Genomic DNA, 18,764 nt, shown 5'->3' on the forward strand with positions numbered 1-18,764 from the left:
GCTGCAAGACCTCACAACACTTCCTCCCCCATCCCAAAGGTCCAGGAGTCCTCGTGCTTCCAGCCTGCAGCTCAGCCAGGGAACAGGTTGCATTCTCACTTCCTCAGCTACACCATGTAGCCCCAGGTCTGGCTGAACAGCTTTGAAGAGGTGGCAGAGGACACCCTGAAAAGTAGGACGATTCTTCTGTCAATCCTTCCATAGCAAGGGACAGTGCAGAGCAACAGCGTCTTCATCCTCACCTCCTCAACCCCAGCAAAGCCTTGCGTTTCCACATGAGATTCCCCATGAGGCCACCATGGTGGCCACCTACAGCCTTGGGCTTTCAGGAGAGGAGTGTTCCCAAAGGCTCTGGAATTTTGCCTTCCTCATTTCACCGCTGTGTGGTAGCAGGGGCTCTCTACCACATCCCCACAATGTAGCCTGCAGAGGAAGGATGATTCAGATGTCTCTGGGTCCATGCTTACTCTTGGAGATGCTTTGGGAGTTAAATGGCTCAGAGCCCTCTTTGAAGCCATGAATTGCTTCTCTCTTCCTCTCCAAAATGTGGGCAGCCCTCCAGGGCTTACCAGCAGATGAGCAGCTCAGAGCCAAGTCAAATCCCAGGGTATCCCTAGATAGACATTCAATCCAGGGACAGAAACACAGTCCTAAGGGTACCTGGAGCCCATCAAATCCCATTAGGAGGAATGACAGCAATGGGGCAGCAGAGAGCTCCTCTCCACAGTTACATGTCAGGATATGACTATTATCTGAGTGTGTTACCAAGGCAGGTTTACTTTCAGCCTCTATTGCTTCAAATATCTGCTGCAGTCTCCACATGGCAACAGAGAGCTGGCCTTGCCACCCGTTCACTCAGCAGTCTGGGCCAGACATTGCTTGGGTCTCACGAGGACTGGTCCTGCCAACTGGCTAACCATGTCCTCTCCTGTTCAAAACAGTGCTCCACTCACTGTGACTCTTCAGGGATGTGAAAAAAATTCAATCAGATCCAGCAGCTCAGTAACACTTTGCCTTGGACCTCAGCAGATGAGTGGCAGGGACCGGAGGGAGCAGTAAGAGATGCAGGAGAGCTGAAATGGAGTATTCCTCCTGGTTATATTTCATTTTCATGCTGTCTCTGCAGTTTCTCATTCAAGTCAGAGAGCAAAGAGACAAATTGCTGAAGACAAGCCACTTTACAAGGGTTTCTATTCCCATTTTGTGGCCCCTGAGGATTCTTCTTGCACTGCCCCCAAGCCTCCTGGAGAACGGCTTGACGTTTGCAAAGGTTGCTCACCTCCTCTGAGTGGAAATGCAAGTGTTTGTTCAGCTTCTCAGGGGGCTGGTTATCTTGTTAGATTTGTAAGAGCATTTAACAGGTTGCTTAGCTGCACGCCCTTGAAATATCTAAGGCAGCATTTTTCAAAAGTACCATCAGCAACACGCTGGGCTCAAGCTAATTATCCCCATCTCCCAGCAGGACAATTGGCTCAGTCCGGAGCACAGTGCTGACCCAGCCACAGGACTGCCTCCACAGGCACATCTGCGCCTGCCTGTCTCAAAGCCTGGGTAGGAACCAGCTGGGCATTCCTGCTTCCCTCCCACCCTCAGCTGCTCGCTGTGCACAGGTGTGGGGGTAGCAAGACAAGCACTGTGCAGATGGACACCTGTCCAGACCAAGACTTCATGTCTCCTGATGCAGAGGCTATAACCCTCAGGCACAGCCCCACAAGATCCCAGGTTTTCAAGGGTGTTCTTGATTGTCTCCATGCCACTCCCTCTGCCTAGGACAGAAGTGACATGTCAGAGTCCCTCAGGACCACAAGGGAGCTCAAACTTCCCTGTCTGGCAAGTGCCATCCTGCAGGTTTCCCTTTGGCCATCACAAAAGTTTTAGTTCGTCTCTTTCCTCCTTTGTGCCCATCTTGGTGCTATCTGCCCCTTCTCCTTAATGTCATCCACTGGAGTACTTTCTTACTCCTCATTATGCTGATTATTTTGTCTGCAAAAGCCACCTCCTTGCAGGTGGCTTCTGCCAGGCCTCCTAATCCCTTCCATGCTGAGATCCATGTCCCCTAACAGCCAGCCCTGCTGCTGGTCAGACAGACCAGAGGGTGGTAGCGTGGTCTTGTCAAGCTGGGCATGGCAGCCCAAGAGGACACCAAGGTACAGGGGCCATCGCAAGGTGGGCTCTGTGCCTTCCCTCCCCACAAGGCCAGCAGGCAGCTCTGGCAGGGCCCTCACAGCAGCTGGGGAGCAGGAGAATCCAGGAGACACTACAACCATGTAGGACAGGAGCAGTCTCCCCGGGAGCAGCCAATGTCCCCTGCACAAGTTACACCTCATTGCGCCCTTGTTAGCAAGATCCAGCTTGTTGCACCTCCCGTGCAATTCATAATCACTTAACAAAGCCACTGATGTCAAATTAGCCAAACATCAGCAAGCAGGGAATGGTTGTCACATTCACCCTATTAACTGGTGGCTAATTATCTCATTGTGCCTCCCATGTACTAATTGCAAACTGTTTCCTGTAGCCCACCAGTACCATTTAAGCTTTAGGAAGGATCAAGGCAGCAGCTGTGTTTCTCCAGTGCTTTTCATACTTCTGTACCCACCCTTGGAGCTCCAGTTGCAGCATGGAGGAGCTGGCCTTCCCCATTCTGCTAATGGAACTAGACGTTCAGAGAGGAGTTTGCAGCTATTTAGTTCCATCAGGGGATGAGGAGATGCTGTCAGCATCCCTTTGGACAATAGAGGAGTCTGATGCAGAGCCAGGCTCTGGGGGCTGGTGGCAGAGCTAAGGGGTTCCAGGCTACAAGCAGGCAGTGCAGGTAGCAAGGACCTCTTTGCCCAGTGGATTGCAGGTTACTGTGTTTACAGGGAAGGACAAGGCATCTGAACACCCTGCCCTGTGCACAGCTGCTAACTACAAACTCACAGAATGGTCTGAACTAGAAGGATCTTAAAGACCATCTCGTTCCAACCACCCTGCCCTGGGCAGGGACACCTTTCACTATCCCAGATTGCTCAGGGGCCCCTCCAACCTGGCCTTGAACACTGCCAGGGACAGGGCATCCACAACTTCTGTGGGCAACCTATGCCAGTGCCTCACCATGCTCACAGCAGCCTGGGGCACAGGGCTGCAAATCAGTGTTGAGATTTCTCAAACAGAGCATCTCAACTCTGTTCTGAGTCGGGGAGGTGATGGAAGGCAAACCATAAAGATCTTTCACATGCTGTGCCAAACACCAGGGACAAAGCACTGCAAACACTGCTGTTAGCCAGAGATGTGAAACTGGCCTTCAGGACACTCCAAAATGCAGCTTCAGGCAATGCAGCACAGGTCTTCAAGAAGGGCGATGTTCCACAGCCTGATTTTTCTGCCCCTTCTTGCCCTCCTCACCACCTTGTGGTGCCCACATTGTGTCTGATGACTGACAGACACTCCTGGGCCTTTAAAGTTTGGAAGAGTAGTTTCCCCACCTGGGCCAAGAGTGAGGGTCTCTCCAGGGTGTGCAAATGTTGACCCACTGGAAGGAAGAAGGTCTGAGAGAAGGCAGAAAGGAAAGGACTCCTGAGAGCATCCTTGAGCACCAAGAATAATTAAGTGGACTTCCTGCCAGATTTTTCCAGATGTCTAATTAAAAAAAAAAGTCTGCTCATCTGGCTGATCCCAGTGCAGAAGGCTCCCCAGCTCAGCCTCAGCTTGCCTTTGTGATGGGATGAAGGCAGCCACTGAGCTGCTGGGCGCAGAGCTCTTCCTGGTGGCCTTTCTCCTCTTGCCTGATCTGGGTATCCAGCTGGGGCACAGTGGGACATAAACCTCACCATGCAGACCCCAAGGGAGCCACAGCAGTCCACGGGAGACTCCATCCTCACCTGCTCACTGCAGTCACTCTGGTTTCCAAAGGAACCATGAAGGCCAACAGCATGCAGGGAACATTGCTGTAGGGCAAACCAATGCTGTCTCTCAGAGAAATCTGGTAAATCCTGTCATGGTGCAGTCACAGTGCAGCTTGCCGTAAGAACTTCTTACTTCTCTGCTCTGGGTCTGCTGCAAGTGCACAAGAGCACAAGCAGCACTGGGGAAAAATTCCTGGCACAGCATGGCCATGGGGGACTGCCCAGGGCAGGAAAACAGCCTCAAATATTGCAAGCTGCAAAGATGCTGGAGAAGACATTTGGCTGCTGCGAAGACTGATAAGAAGAAAATAAAAGGAAGGTCCAATGCACATTTTCTCCACAGGTACCCAGAAATTTTTGCCATCTGAGGTGCCATTTCCCTCCAAAAGACCACAGAGACCTCATGGGTCCAGCTGGATACAACATTCCTCTTCTGACAGAGCAGCCATTTCTAGGCTGACAGGGGTGTCTGCTGCACCCTGCGGCAGAGCAGGACCAGCCAAACCTCACTGCCATGGGTCCAGAGAGAAAAACAGACCTCTCCTGAGGGAAGATGGATGGGAGGCAGTGAGGAATCACAGAATCTTTTAGGTCAGGAATGACCTCCAAGACACTGAGTGCAATCTTTGACCAATCACCACCTTGTCAACTAGAGCACAGCACGAAGGCCATGTCCATTGGTTTCTCAGACACCTCCAAGGATGGTGACTTCACCACTTCCCTGGGCAGTCTGTTCCAATGCTTGACAACCCTTTCCATGAATAAATTAATGAAAACAACACTGCTGACAATTTCTAGAACAGCTCCAGGCTCCCTTCTTACTGTGGCTTCAGGAGGTCTCTGAACCCAAATCAGTGTTTCTTGACCATTTCCCTGTGTGATGCTGACATGGTATTTTTGCTGCTAGAGAGGATTTTGCACAAAGAGCTGGTGCCTGAGCTCACCAAAAAGCCATGAAACTTTGTTCTGTCCTCCAAGCAAACAGTGCCCACAACGCACACATTAGGAACCCATCACATACATATGGCAAAATCCCCCTTGCCCATGTTTCCTTGAGAAAAGGGAATGACATTGCCTTGAAGACACTCATTAAAAAGAATCAAAACCAGAAAAAGAGCCAAAGAGATGAATCCTTTTTCCCTATGCAGGAAACATAGGGACTGGATAAAAATAGCCTTTTGGAGGCTCAGCATGGGCACATTCCTCCTCACAAAAAAGACCTTTGAAAGGCCAACTGAGTACAACTACAGAGCAAGGAAGAAAAGGGGGCAGATTTCACATATTGAAGGCTTGTTCAACTAAGGAATTTTAACAGAGCACAGCCTCTGGCAGGTTAAATGTAAATACACAATAAGACAGCTGGAAAAGAGTATGAAGATCAATTTTCCATTACCATAAAAATGAATGGTCCCTCCTTCAAGGGTCCCTGTTTCAGGAGCAACAGAGTTTGCAGGACCATGAGGTCACAGAATCACAGAATTCCAGAATGTTGGAAGGTACTGAAGAGGGTCACCTGGTCCCACCACCCTGACCATCCTAGATCCTGTGACACAGAATTGCATCCAGGCAGTTCGTAAGTACCACCAGTGAGGGAAACTCCGCAGCCTCTCTGGGAAATCTGTTCCAGCGTGTGGTCACTTGCCCAGTAAAGAAATTCTTCCTCATATTCAGATTTCTGCCCATTGCCTCATGCCCTATTGTACAAAACCACCAAGCAGAGCCTGGTCCATCCTCTCACACCATTCAGGCACTGACAAACATTGATGAGGACCCCTCTCAGTCATCTCTTCTCCAGCTGAACAGGGCCAGCTCCCTCAGCCTTACTGCATAAGAGAGATGCTCCCATCCCTTAATCATCTTCATAGCCCTCTGCTGGAACCACACCAGGAGCAGCACATCTCTCCTGTACTGAGCCCAGATCTGGACACAGCACTCCAGATACACCTCTGGGATGAGCAGATGGGCAGGATCACCTCCCTAACCTGCTGCAATTCTCTTCCTAATGCACCCCAGGACACCATTGGCCCTCCTGGCCACAAGGGCACCACTGGCTCATGGACAGTTTGTTGTCCACTAGGATCCCCAGGTCCTTTTCCTTCTGCTTTCCAGCTGGTCAGCTCCCATTCTGTGCTGGTGCAAGGGGTTATTCCTCCTCCCAGATGCAGGGAATGACCTGTCGAGGACAAGCCCACGACAGAACAAAGCAGAGGACCATTGCTATTCAAACACTGCAAGCAGGTTTGGAAGGGTTCCCATCCCACAAGCTTTTCTATGGCTGATCTCAAAACAAACCTGAAGACAAGCAGCAAAACAACCCCTAAGGGAGCTGAGGTGGTGGCAGAAGAGCAGGGCTGTTTTCCCAGTTAGAAATGGACAAACAGGCTGGGATGCATGACCAGTTTCTCAGCAGAGGGGCACAGCCCCTCAGGCAGGGAGCACAAGCACCTGCACTGCTCAGTCTGCAGCTGAATGAATTAGGGAAGGGTGTAGACACTGAGGTGACATCTTCTGCCAGCACCACGTGTTAGGGTAACCTGATTTCTAAAAGCTGCCAAAAGACCTGCCAAAACTGCTTATCAATGAGATGACAAATGAGATACAAGGTTTATTTACACAATGGAAATAAACTGTTTGGGGCACTGCCAAGCTCATGAGCTAGGTGCTGCTGCTCCAGAGAGTGGTACCAGTTGTCAGGACATAACAGCAAAATACCAACATCACCATAAATGTAACAACGTAAATCTGTATACATGGACAGTGTGTATGCTCCTGCTCTCCCAGATCCCAAACCAGAGACAACCCAAGGTCTGGGAAAGCTTCAGTACCAGGAGGAATCAGTTAAGTGGGACACTGTTGCCTGGAAAAGAGATTGTGTACAGCCAGGGAAAATAATAGTCCTTAAAGGCATGGAGGAGGTGCTGAGGGAGTACATATATTCTTCACTGTCTATTGGTACAAGGAATGGTCAGCACTTGCAACTTGAACTCCAGCAATCCCAGAGCTTGTGGTAGGCTGAAATATTATTTGGGAGAGGGAGCGGGCTTTACTGGGCATGTGCTAGGCATGTGCTAGTGGAGGAGCCCAGGCAGTGGGTTTGTCTTCCCTCCCAGACAGATCTGTGGTCCAGCTTGGCTCTGATGTGTTCAAAATGGGCCATCCTTTAGCAGTGCCTCTCCTTCTTTGCAAAAATAACTGCACTCTGGAGGCCAGTGCAGGAGGAGTTTGGAGCAGGACCAGTTACACCAGTTACCAGTTAGCAATCATCTGCCTGCCTTCAAAGGGAAGGGATTCCCGATTTTCCCAGAGCTTGTGGTCCTCCTGGTTGCCCTGGGGCAAATAGAGTGACAACGTGCTGAATACCCAGAATCCATGCCCTTCTCTCCAGGGATTTTACTCCACATGTCCTATGGGCATTCAAGAGGCTGCACAAACACCTCCTGGCTCCATCCCAGTCAAACTCGGTGTCCCCCACACCCCATCCCAGCATCGTCCTCCCCAACACGCTGTAGCTGAGACCTGCTGCAGGCACCTGGCAAGTGCCCCATTTTTCCATCCCTGTGAGGTAGGCAAGGCTTTAGGTTTTGGAGGTAATGAGCTCATGGTGACAAGCTGAAGCAAGATTTCTGGCTGGTGTAGCTAGCCCAAACACTCAATTAAAATGAATCCACTCTCAGTTCCAGTGCTGGGCAGCTCACAGCAGCATGGTTGGTCATGCCTGCAAAGGAGCTTGTGCCAGTTTTGCCCGGACAGTAATGCCTGGATCAAAGGAGCTTGTGAAAGAAATTAAATGCAGTGTAGATAGGTTCTCTGTGCCTGCCTGTTATAAATACACACCAAAAATGTTAGCTTTTAGGCTTAAATTCCACCTTCTAAATGAGCTATTATTTCAGCACAGCCAAGCAGTTAGACTAGATTCTTGCTTTTGTATTTTCATGATTAAAGACAATCTGACATCTTAGATGCCTCTGATGCAGTCCAGAGCTCTTTTCTGTACCTAACCAGCCACAGTCCCCCATACCTCAGCCCTAATGTGGAGCAGTGAGAGTCTTCAGCTATTGATCAGGGAGTCCATGACCTTTTCTGAAATGTGGCCAGTCCTCAGAGAGCAGCTTTGTCAGGATATCTGTGGTGCTGGAGGCGTGGAGACCATCCTTTGCAGTGTGGCCAGGAATAGTGCTCATGCACTTTCCAGGCCAGCACGTGTCTCTCAAATTAGGGTTCCTCTCTTTCAAGATTAGGTGTTAAAATTGGTAGAAATGCAGCAGACACCCCTGAGATGCTGCTTCTCAAAGTAGCAGGATGATCATGAAGTTTATTCGCTTGGGCCCAGGACAAGGCATTTCATGGGTGGACCCCACTCTCTTTTCAGGGCAGGGAGCCCTGAGGAGAGAGGCAGGGCTGAGAAACTGTTCCCTCCACCAGGCATCTGTCCATGTGCTGCAGCTCCTTGTGTGCTGTGCCCCATTGCCAATCTGGTGATGAGGATGATGATGATGAGGTTCATCACTGTACATTGCTGAGCTCCTTCCTGAGCATCAGCTTGAATATGCTGTGAGGAGATGCCACTATGGTCTGTAGAGAATCACCTGTTTTGGGGAAATCAATGACAAATTTCAGACCTGAGGATCCCACCTTGCACATCACTTGAGCTCCAGCTTTCTCATCTCTTTTTACAAGGAGCTAATTCCAACTGTGACACAGACCAGAGATGCAGCTGGCAGAATCAGACCCTGACATCAGGCCATGACATCCACACAGAGTGTGCAGGAGGTTTCATCTGAACACAAGCCTGCGGCTCTGTGCTTCAAGGTCATTGGCAGGGAAAATAGTTACTCACCACATCTTTTGGAGTAGAAATGCAAGAAGGGTCAAGACAGGTGATAACAGCCCAATTGCTGCAGAAAAACATCTTATAAACCAGTCCCTGCACACAAGGTCCTGCAGGAGACTGGTCTGCACCTGCCAACACGGACAGAAATGTTAAGGTTGAGCAGGGCTCTGGGATTCCAATGGGAAATGGTTTTCTCCAGGAAATTCTTGAGATGAGCTGCGGTGATCCACCCTGGGTCTCTCTGAGGGGCAGCCATGGACAGTGCTAGAAAAGCACCACTGAAAGAGAAGCTGAGCCAAAGGCACATGGGGAGGCTGCAGAAAAACTAAACCTGCCCTGTTCTGAGGGAGACAAAACAGCACTCAGGAAGGAGAAATATTCCCAGAGCCACTCCAAAGCAGGCAGGCTATAAATGCATCTGTTCTTAATGTCATCAATAGCAAGGTGCCACAAAGAGGGGAAAGCTCCTTTCCCAAAATTTCCAGGGGTCAGGCACTGCAAAAAAGTACCTCTCCCCACTGGAGGGACTGCTGCTTCACTCCAGATACACAGTGCTGGAAGCAAGAGCAGGATCCAGCCCTGCAGCCCACTTAATATCAAAAAGAAACATCTGTTCCTTTGATTTTAAAAAAAAAAAACAGGGGAAAAAAAAAAAAGCCAACCAAAAAAACTCCCAAACCAACAAAAAAAGAAACAAGCCTCAGATAACAGCCTGAGTGGTTTCTTGAAGATTTGGATTTCTTTCCCCCTTTTACAAATGGTAATTTCAGACTGATGAAAGGAGAGTAACGTGACACATTGACTACACAAGCTGTCTGCACAGAGGGAAAACAGCTGATGCCCAGAAATGTGGGGTGCTGCTCCAAGCCTTCCCCACCTACTGATATCACACTATTTCCCTGGGCCTCAGTTTCCCCCTGTGAAAAAGGATTTTTTTTTCTGAAAAAACAGGATCAGGCCAGGAGGTGGTTTGGCAACTACTTTTTAATGTCCCTTTAGCCCTCAGAGGACATTTCACAAGGCAAAGCTTCCTTCTTGGCACTTTCTTAGCTTCAGGAAAAGCCTCTAGCCTCACCCCTTGGCAGGGAGATTTCTCCTTTATCCTGCCCTTCAAGTCAGGCAGATGATTTTAGCAGAGACTCTGATCCTTCGGAGTAAGAGTGCAGCCCACCAATTCACTTTGACCACCTTGCTGTGCAGGGACTGGAAACAGCCCTCCACCCCCTTGTCCCTGTCCTGCTCCCAAGAGACAGCCATCCTCTGCTACCAAAACTGAACATCAGAAATGCTGCAGCTTGTTTTTATGTCCTTGGGCTGGTTTGTTTTTCCATGGGATATTTTTATTCTTGCCCTTATCCCAGTCATACTGGGGATTTAAAGTTTCAGCCAAAGCAATAAGAAGTAAAGAGCAAAGAAAGTGAATTGAGATCCAGAGCATTTCAATAAATTAAAAGGGAAAAAAAAAATTAAAGGATAAAAAAAAAAAAAAAAAAAAATACATAGCCCGGCGCAGAGGAAGCAAAGCAATCAGAGCAAAAGCTGTCAGCTTTGCCAGTTCCCCTTTGTTCGCAGATCAAATTCACTGCCTCGCATCCAAAACTAACAACTCCTAAGTCTCCCTCATGCTCCCTGGGGAGGTGTTTTCTATATTGGAAACAAATCTATTTTGACACTCCTGATGCCGCTTTACCCAAATTGCCCTCTGTCAAGCTGCTTTTCTCGTTCCCCATTTGTACCACACCACGCTCCTGGTTCAAGCCCAGTGCCAGGCAGTGCTGGCATCAATCTGGGCTTGCACAGACCTGGACAGAGGTTATTCCAAGGTTCCCTACCACCAGGTCCCTCTCCTACCCACCTCTGTCCTTGTGGAAAATTTGGCCCAAGCCAAAGCTCATTTGGCAACCGGGATTGCGCACAGGGAAGGGTCTTGGTGCTGAATTCCAGCCAGCAATGTCTGCTCAAATGTCCTTTCCCTGCAGCACCCCAAGACTCAGGAAAACCTGACTCTTCCCTGATGGGGTTTGGTCACCAGACAAGGGAAAGAAATTAAAAGGCTTTGCAAGCAAAAGGATGGAAAAAGTCCTGAAAATTCATGTTGGCTGCAAACACCCTCAAGGCAGCTTCACAATTAAGTATCTGACTAATTCTTACAGGAGCCTTCCAGGTGGGAATTTCAGACGGTCTTGCCCTATCTGTGTATTCGAAAGGGATGATCTCCACCCTGGCAGGAAAGTCTTAAAGCATCCCTGCCGCAGCAGTGACCTCCCTGTGTAGAGACAAGAAGTTTGCAGGGCATCAGTAGGAATGGTCTGTAGAATTGTCCTTTGTATGCAGTTAAGGGATTTAGGAGATGTTCCTCATGTACTTGAGGTGTCAGTGGTACTGAATTATGCATGCTCTGGGGGCTCAGGTAGGATCATGCCTGGCTAAGCTGCAAGAACGGAGCAAGATAAAGTTTGGCAGATTTTCCTGGCCCAGCTGAGGACACAACAGCAAGAACCCTTTGATGGAGGCTCCCATCACCACCAGACACTGACCAACCAGCCTGTCCAGCCGATTGATTTCCCCACACAACGTTTATCCTGTGCTAACCCACATAAATTAATTTGTTGGCTGTTTTTCACCCGTAACACTCTGAGTTGCCGTGCAATTTTTGATACACACACCAACAAAGATTTTCTCCTGCACACAGCCCCCCTCCCACGGCCCCAGATGGTGGTCTTTTGCAGGTGCTGAACTCATCCCCCAGAGACTTTCAGAAGAATTAGGATTCTTCCGACTTTTTGCAGGCCCAGCCTTGCTAACCCACTGCCCAGCCTGGTCTTCACTGTGTCCCAAAGCTATGGGGTTTTGACCTGGCCCCACCCAGGCACAGCTTGCATCTGATATGGTTTCACTAGCGTCCTGCAAGGGTGTGGATCACCCCCACCACCTTCTACGGCCTTTTGTAGAGATCTGCTCAGCGCCAGTAAGGCTGAGGCAGAGACTGTAATGAGGAGAAAATTAAATCATGAAACACTAATAATTATCAGCATCCTAATTAGCTGACAGTGATGGCAGCCAGCCACCAAGAGCTGGGGGAGGAGGGCCAGCATCCCTGCAACTTCTGTGCCTCAATGGCCATGGGGCTCATCTTCACCCTGCACAGACCCATCCCTCTCTGAGGGCAGACATGGGGGCACACATGAGGACTACTTTCTCTCCTTTTCCTGGCTTTGAGACAGCATTTCACAGCTGCAATTGCTGGACTGGAGTTGTGGAGACCCATGATGCCTTGTCTGCTTGAGAGCTGTACTCTCCTGGTGAGTTGCTAACAGCTAAGGGATAAGGAGGAAGCAGAGAAGCCAGTTTAATATAATTTTCCTTGTTATTATCTCTCTGCTTTTCCCCAGCAATTTGCTCCAACTTGTGTAAAACTCCTTGCCAAACAAGCCCCTGCCCAAATAGACCTTCATGTCTGCAGGACTCTATTTATAACTGAGATCCCATTTAGCAGATAAGCCAAGGGAATTCAAGGAGGATTTAAGCTAAGCAGTTATCTGTGACCAGCGGCCACAGTGTGCATAGCGTCAGATTTACTGGGGATGTGAAAGGTGGAGGGACGGGAGAGCAAACAGCCTCTGGAGCAGCCAGCCAGAACCCCGAGGGATGCAATCACTGCTGGCACCGACACTGCTCACAGAGACCTTGTGAGCAGCCAAAGAACAGCGAGCAAACCCCTTTCCCTGGGATCTGGAGAGCCTCCTGCACACTCCAGGATCCTGCAGGTACCAGCACCACTTCTCCTCTCCTCTCCTCTCCTCCCCCAGCTTCACACCACCTTCCCAGGTATGTATTGCTGGCAAGGGTTTCACTTGTCTTCCCAGATAGATATTACAGCCTAAGATGATGCACTTAACAGGGTTGTGAAATCTGCCATAAAGTTTACTGCCCTACATCAATATAATGTCCTGCAAAGTTAATACGGAGGTACCTATTTTATAACAAGGACAAATAAAAACATACCCCATTAGCCCACGGCATTAGGAGCTGCATTTCTGAGGGCCAGATGCTGCAATGAAATGGGTGGAGAATATTAATATGAGTATTATGGAGCTATGCACATGTACATACATACATATATATATATATATATATATATATACCTATATAAAAATGAGAAACTATTGAATTTGCTCAGATATTCTGTAGTGTTTGGAGGGCTTCATTTCTACACTGCAAGAGAGATTGGCTGCAGATCCAAAGACATTTCTCTGCTATTACACCATGTCAATTTTTCATCATCTCAGAGGCCCTTGTCATAGAAAAAATGGATAAGTTTAAATCGATCCAAGATCAGAGTTAAACACCTGGACTTAAACGTAGCAGACAGTAAAAAGCAAAGAGGAACCACTTACTTCCCACGCAAAGCAGTGGCATTGGGGTCAGTCATTCAGAATGGAGAATCTGAGAACACCTCTGGCCTCTCTAGGGAAGTAGGTGGCTCCTAGAATTAAAAATTCCCTCGGTACCTATGGGTATTTCCATGCTGAAGGGTAGTAGATGGAGCACTGTGCCCCTTGGCTGCTCTGTACTGATGCCCATGGGATGCAGCTGGGAGACTGAGCATCCCTGGGATGAAAAGGGGCTGCAAACCCAGCAGTGCCAAGCTGGACCCAGCCCTTGAAGTCCCAGCCCTTCACCAACATCCAGACAGGCTCTAGCCCAACACAACCTCAATCTGCTTGCCCTCAGCTCCCCTCTACCCCTCCTCTGGACACCTTGGCCAAAGATTTTGGTAGGCACATTCCTGATTTCTCCACTTCCAGCCCCAGCATGTTCCTCTGGTTCAGCTTGGCTGCAGCTCTTGGGAGAACTAGTGAGTTTTTCCAGGATCTGTCCCAGTGCCTTCCCCACAGGACAACAGCTGTCCCAACAGCCACCTGGACGGGACTGGGTGACAACCACAGCACTGCTTCTCACCCCCAGAGAACGGACAAGAGCACCCCAGCTTCCCAGTCCACCCATGTTTCTCTCTGCCCAGGTACGCCCACAGCATCATCCCTGTCCCAGGTTGATAATTTCTCTCCCTCCAGACACCATCCCTTCAAAACCAGAGTTGTTACAGATATTATAGTGGTTTGGTCCTATTGTAAAGTGCTGAAAGATGTGAAATAAAAGGTATTAAATGCAGTCAAAGAGTGGAAAACTAGACTTGCAGGAGTGATAAGAGGTTCTGCTTGTTTTCCATCCATATGAAAGTCTGGACATGGCAGTCTGGAGAGCACAAAAAGGGGAGCAAGACCAAACCCTCCCTGTGTCCAGCCTGGAAAATATGAAAAGGAAGTCTCATGATATGGTGATCCCCCACTGCAAACCCGAGAGATGGATAACATCAACCTGAAGCTGAATAAAACATTAAAATCCTCCGATAAGAAAAGGCTGTGAGGAACTACTTATACATCACCACCACCTGCTGGGTACCTCGGGAAGGCTCCTCAGACCCTGCCACCCTGCCAGGCAAGGTCACCCCAAAAACCATTAGGGACCCCACAAAAGCAGCTGCCTACCTCTCTGGCAGGTATTTCATTGCAAGTAGAGCAGTCTCACACTGGCAGTCTGAGAGCACTAGGGGTTTAAAAGCATGTGTGAAGCCAATCTCTTTTGTTAATGCACGAATCCCAAGCAAAATAACAGGCAGCTAGTGGAGGATGGGATTAATAAAGAGTTAAAGAAAGGTAAAATAATTAGGGTCCTGCTCGTGGGGCATATGGAGAATGGGGCTTGTCAGAGCAGCTTGCTCTAATTTTTCATGGAGATTACAAATTTTAGTGGAGAGAGATAATAGCGTTGCTGTAACGTACTTAGGCTCTTGTAAGCCATTTGATCTGCCCCTGCCTGACACTCTGATTAATAAACCAGAGCGACAGCAAATCGACATGCCACACGAGATGTGCAGGAAAGCAGCAAATGAGGACAGTCAAAGGGGATTAAAGAAGGGGAACAACCTCCAAGAGAGTGTCTCCTGGAGCATCCCCAACTCCCACTCCATCTCACATGGGATGCAGGAGAGAAGAGGTAACCCTCCTGGGAGTGGAGACGGTGTGGGCTGCACTGACCATGTGGGTCCCTGGTCAGGGGCAGCAGCTCTGCAGAGTATCTGGGTGCTGCCCCATGGGATGTCCAGCTCAGGCCTTGGGCTGCTGGAGCTGAAAAGCTTTTTGCAGCCCTGGATGTAAGGCAGGATCCTGCCAGAGAAGGGGCACACTGTGTTTCTCCAGCCCCTTTGAATTCTACTGCCAGGAGCTGGGGAACGTGCCAATGGGAGACTCTCCCAGGAACAGAACTGTGGATCACACCCAGCAGATCTCCACCCCTACTGTGCCTTCACAAATCCAAATCCTCCTGACTTGAAGGCCCTCAAGCATAACCAGAAGTGGTTGCTAATTAAAGGCTTACACTAAGGCCCCACCAGTGGGCTGACCTCTTCCTTGGGAAGTTACACAGAGCATGATAAAAACATCAAAGATGCTAAAAGGTTGGTAAGAAGGAATTGGGGAGTGCTGTGCTGGAGTTTCGGCCTGTCCCATCTAACCTCCCCTTCACTGCTGCCTTGCAGCACTGGATTCTCCTCACCAGCAGCCCCAGAGAGCCTACACACCAGGGCTGCTCCCACCACCTTGGTCATTATCCCCAGGTTCTGGCACCAAATTTGCCACACCACTCCAAGCATCCTCCCCAGAGCACTGGAGAAATCCCAAAACCAAGCCCTGTCCCTCTGCAGCTCACACGGCCCCTCTGCTCCTGTCCTTTCTTTTGAGAAGGGCCAGGCATTGTGGGCAGAAATGCTTTTTCATCCAGAAAATGCCAGTTCATCAAAACACTTCCTAAGAAAAGGTCACTTCAAACAAATTTTTCTTTCCAAAAACCTTCTGGGGAAAAAAAAAAAAAAAAGAAAAGACATGCAACATTTTAGCTATCCAGTTTCAACAGCTTTAAATGAAAAATAAGTCTTTTCTCCCTCACCCCACCCAGGTGCCAAATGATTTCATTTGGAAATGCAAGATCGTTATCTTCTTTAAAAAAAAAAAAAATCAAATAGAAAAGGGTGAAATCAAAAGAAAACCTCTGGAAAAAGTTAAAATTAAACACTTCACTGAGTCCAATGCAGCAAGTGGGAGTTGTGCTGAATTCTGCCAGGTTCCCTGGTGTGGCTTTCATCCCAGTTTGGGGCGGGACAGGATTCCCAAGCCTTAACAAGAATCCCAGTACAGTGGAGCTGGCTCCCATGACCCATGCTAGCACAGGCTTTGCAGGACACAGTGACACAGCCAAACATCTTACAACCTATGAGCTTGCCAGGAGCAGGGACCCCACACCTCGTGACATGTCAGAGCAGCAGAGCTTCAGGGGCAAAAAGTGCCAGTGGGGCTGAGGGTCCCCAAGGGGCCAGGTGCCTGTGGCAGCCAGCACAGCCCCAACGCTGGAATGGGAAGCAGGGGTTGGTGTTTCCCTTACAGACTCCCCACACGTGCCTGCAGTCCCCCGACAGCATCCCCAGCCCTCAGCTGTTACAGTTTAGGCTGCATGGGGAGCGGGAATGCCAGCAATCAGGCATTCAGAAGGGAATCCAGGCCCGGTTCAATATTGAAAGAAGAAGGGCTTTGAAAGGAGTACGCTCATTTCCCTGTTTCGTCCTTTGCCAAGAAAACCAGGGGGATGGAGGAAGGGGCGAAGGGGTGGGGGGAACAGTGGAAAAAATGTCTTGGCTTGGCCCTCTCTGCCTTTTATCTCATGGGCAGCCTGCCGAGACAGGGTCTTCCCCCTGCTGAGCCCTCTGGCAGATCAAATGAAAGGAGAGAAGAGTTATAACCCCCCTGACTGCGGCCCCCTCCCTTCAAGGAAAAGGAGAGGAGGAAAAAGCAAATGGCCCTGTGATGCCAACAGTTCACACCCCAGCTGGATGGGAAACATCATGAAAAGTCAGCTCCTCAGCATCCATGGGGGGGCCAGGAGATGTTCTACCCCACCAGCAAAGGGAAGTCCACAAAGATCCAGATGGGGCTGGAGAGTGGGCCGTGTCTCCATGGAGGGGACAGCACTGCTCCATGGCCTTGACCTAAGGGGGAAGGCCACCAGTGGTCCTGGCAAGCATCTCCCACGAGGTTCCCACTGTGCCTGCTCCTCCATAGTGTCTGACCTTTCAGAGCCAGCTTCAAGCAAATAGCTTAATTAAATGCCTTTATTCCAAGGACTCCCTCTGTGTGTTTGTGTATTTGTGGATTAGCTGTTAATACAGTAAGAGGCTTTATTGTAACTAAATTGATTTCTTCATCTTTTTTTTTTCCCCCTTCTGTTGGGATGCTTTTGTGCCCTCTTCTCACTCCCCAGAGTGCTCTCCCTCATCACATGGCTTCCCATGCTGATCCTCACCTTCACTGCCAGATGGCACTGATAAGGGTGTGGTGGTGAAGAGATCACAGCAAGAACCTATCCAGCAGGATCTGAGGGACTAATGACAAGGAAGGCATTCTGGTTTTAGGGTGGACATGTAAGTAAGGGAGCATTGGCCGTGTTATTGCATAGGGCAGAAGAGACCCCTGCTGTTAATGGGGTGTTCACCTTGACAGCATGGTGGGCACAGGCAGGGTAGGGAAAAAAATCTGCAGCCATCCCCAATCCAAGACCACTATATTTCCCAAGGTAAGGAGGCCACAGATCCCCAGAGGGAAACCTCAACTTCAGTCCCACCTGCAGACCCCTGAGGATTGCTTGGCAGGCTCTACAATCCCACCATCTTCCTCTTTCCAGTGCAATTCAACTTCCCTACAATATAATTAAATCATTAACTGCCTGTAGCATGTTGGCCCCATGTATGACTGCAACATACCCGCGTGGAATTTGAATCAATGAATTCCAGACTTTGATACCACCACCCAGTATGTCCAGACTACTCCAAAAGCTCAGTGTTCACAGCTTCTTGCTGTGGTTAATTAGAAAATCAGTAAATGCAGTCATTACCCAGTCTGGGATGTGGATACCTTTCTGGGCTTCCCAGGATGGGTGCACACCTGGGCTCCACTCTCCTTCCTTTTTTTCCTTTGCCTCTTCCTCTTCCTTCCTTCTTTACAGCCTGTCTTCTCCTTCTTTCTTTCCCTCCTTCTCACTTTCCTCCTTCCCTCCTGTTCTCCCCTTTCCCTCTCTCGTTGCCCCATGTCCCCTGTCCTTGCACCGGCTAGCAGAGCTGCCCTCTTCCCTTCCCCTCCCTGGCACCAGGAGCCAAGGCCATAATTAAACTTGGCTGGGAGGAATGTGAATCAAAAGTCTGTTAAAAAAGAAAAGAAACGAGGGTACCTGTGGGATTACGTGAGCCAGAAAAATGCAAAGCCGGCTTCCAGCCGCCCATAAAATAGATGCCGTCTCCTTTCCCATTGGCAGGGTTTGGCTGAACACAAAAGGCTAAGAAGAGGATTTTTATGGGAGTTATTTATAGCCTGTATGAATAGTGGTGTGCCTGTCAGAGTGTTTCTGCCTCTCAGCATGAGCCCAGGGTGCCAGCCTCACCGGGTGATACCACAGTGGCTTTGGGATGGCACCTGCAAACAGGAGACCCAGGCAAACCTTCCTGCAGGGACAGAGGTGACAGCAAAAGAAGATGAGTCAGGACAAGAAGGGATGAGAAGGGGCAGCTGAGGGCAGATGCTGCTTGCCCCCAGCAGCTTCACCTTGGCCAATGTCACATGCACCCACCTGGTGACAAACAGTGGGCTGTTCTGGCTCACAAGCCACTACTCCAGGTGGATATCCCTGGGATATCCATTGTTCCCCCATCTCTAACCTCTTCACTCCTAGCCTGGCTGCTTTTCCTCTTGCCTGGTTTGATGGAGATATCTGAGAAGCCTTCCCCCCCATTTGCACCAGGAGCTGGCTCAAAGATTCATCTTTTTGTGAACGAGATCAGTTTAAAATCATCCCCAAACTCCATGAAAAGCTCAAAAGTTGGCAGTTCAAGAAGTACATTCATTAAATAAAGAGGGGAAGAAAAAGAACAGGCAGAGAGGAGGGGGAAG

General features: G+C 49.5%; 1 protein-coding gene across 3 annotated transcripts in view; it reads right to left on the minus strand.

Moving 5' to 3' along the window:
* Positions 1-18,764, minus strand: part of GALT (galactose-1-phosphate uridylyltransferase) — a 37,448-nt gene that overhangs the window by 8,024 nt on the left and 10,660 nt on the right. The window contains exon 12 of one of the 3 annotated variants that reach the window (XM_058825799.1): positions 7,709-8,470. The exons of the other annotated variants lie outside the window; for them this stretch is intronic. The gene's annotated coding sequence lies outside the window, so the exon portion shown is untranslated. Of the gene's footprint in view, positions 1-7,708; positions 8,471-18,764 lie in introns of those variants that run through there. 3 annotated transcript variants of the gene reach the window in all.

This window comes from Poecile atricapillus, chromosome Z (genome assembly GCF_030490865.1).
Source record: "Poecile atricapillus isolate bPoeAtr1 chromosome Z, bPoeAtr1.hap1, whole genome shotgun sequence".
In the NCBI taxonomy this organism is placed as follows: Eukaryota; Metazoa; Chordata; class Aves; order Passeriformes; family Paridae; genus Poecile; species Poecile atricapillus.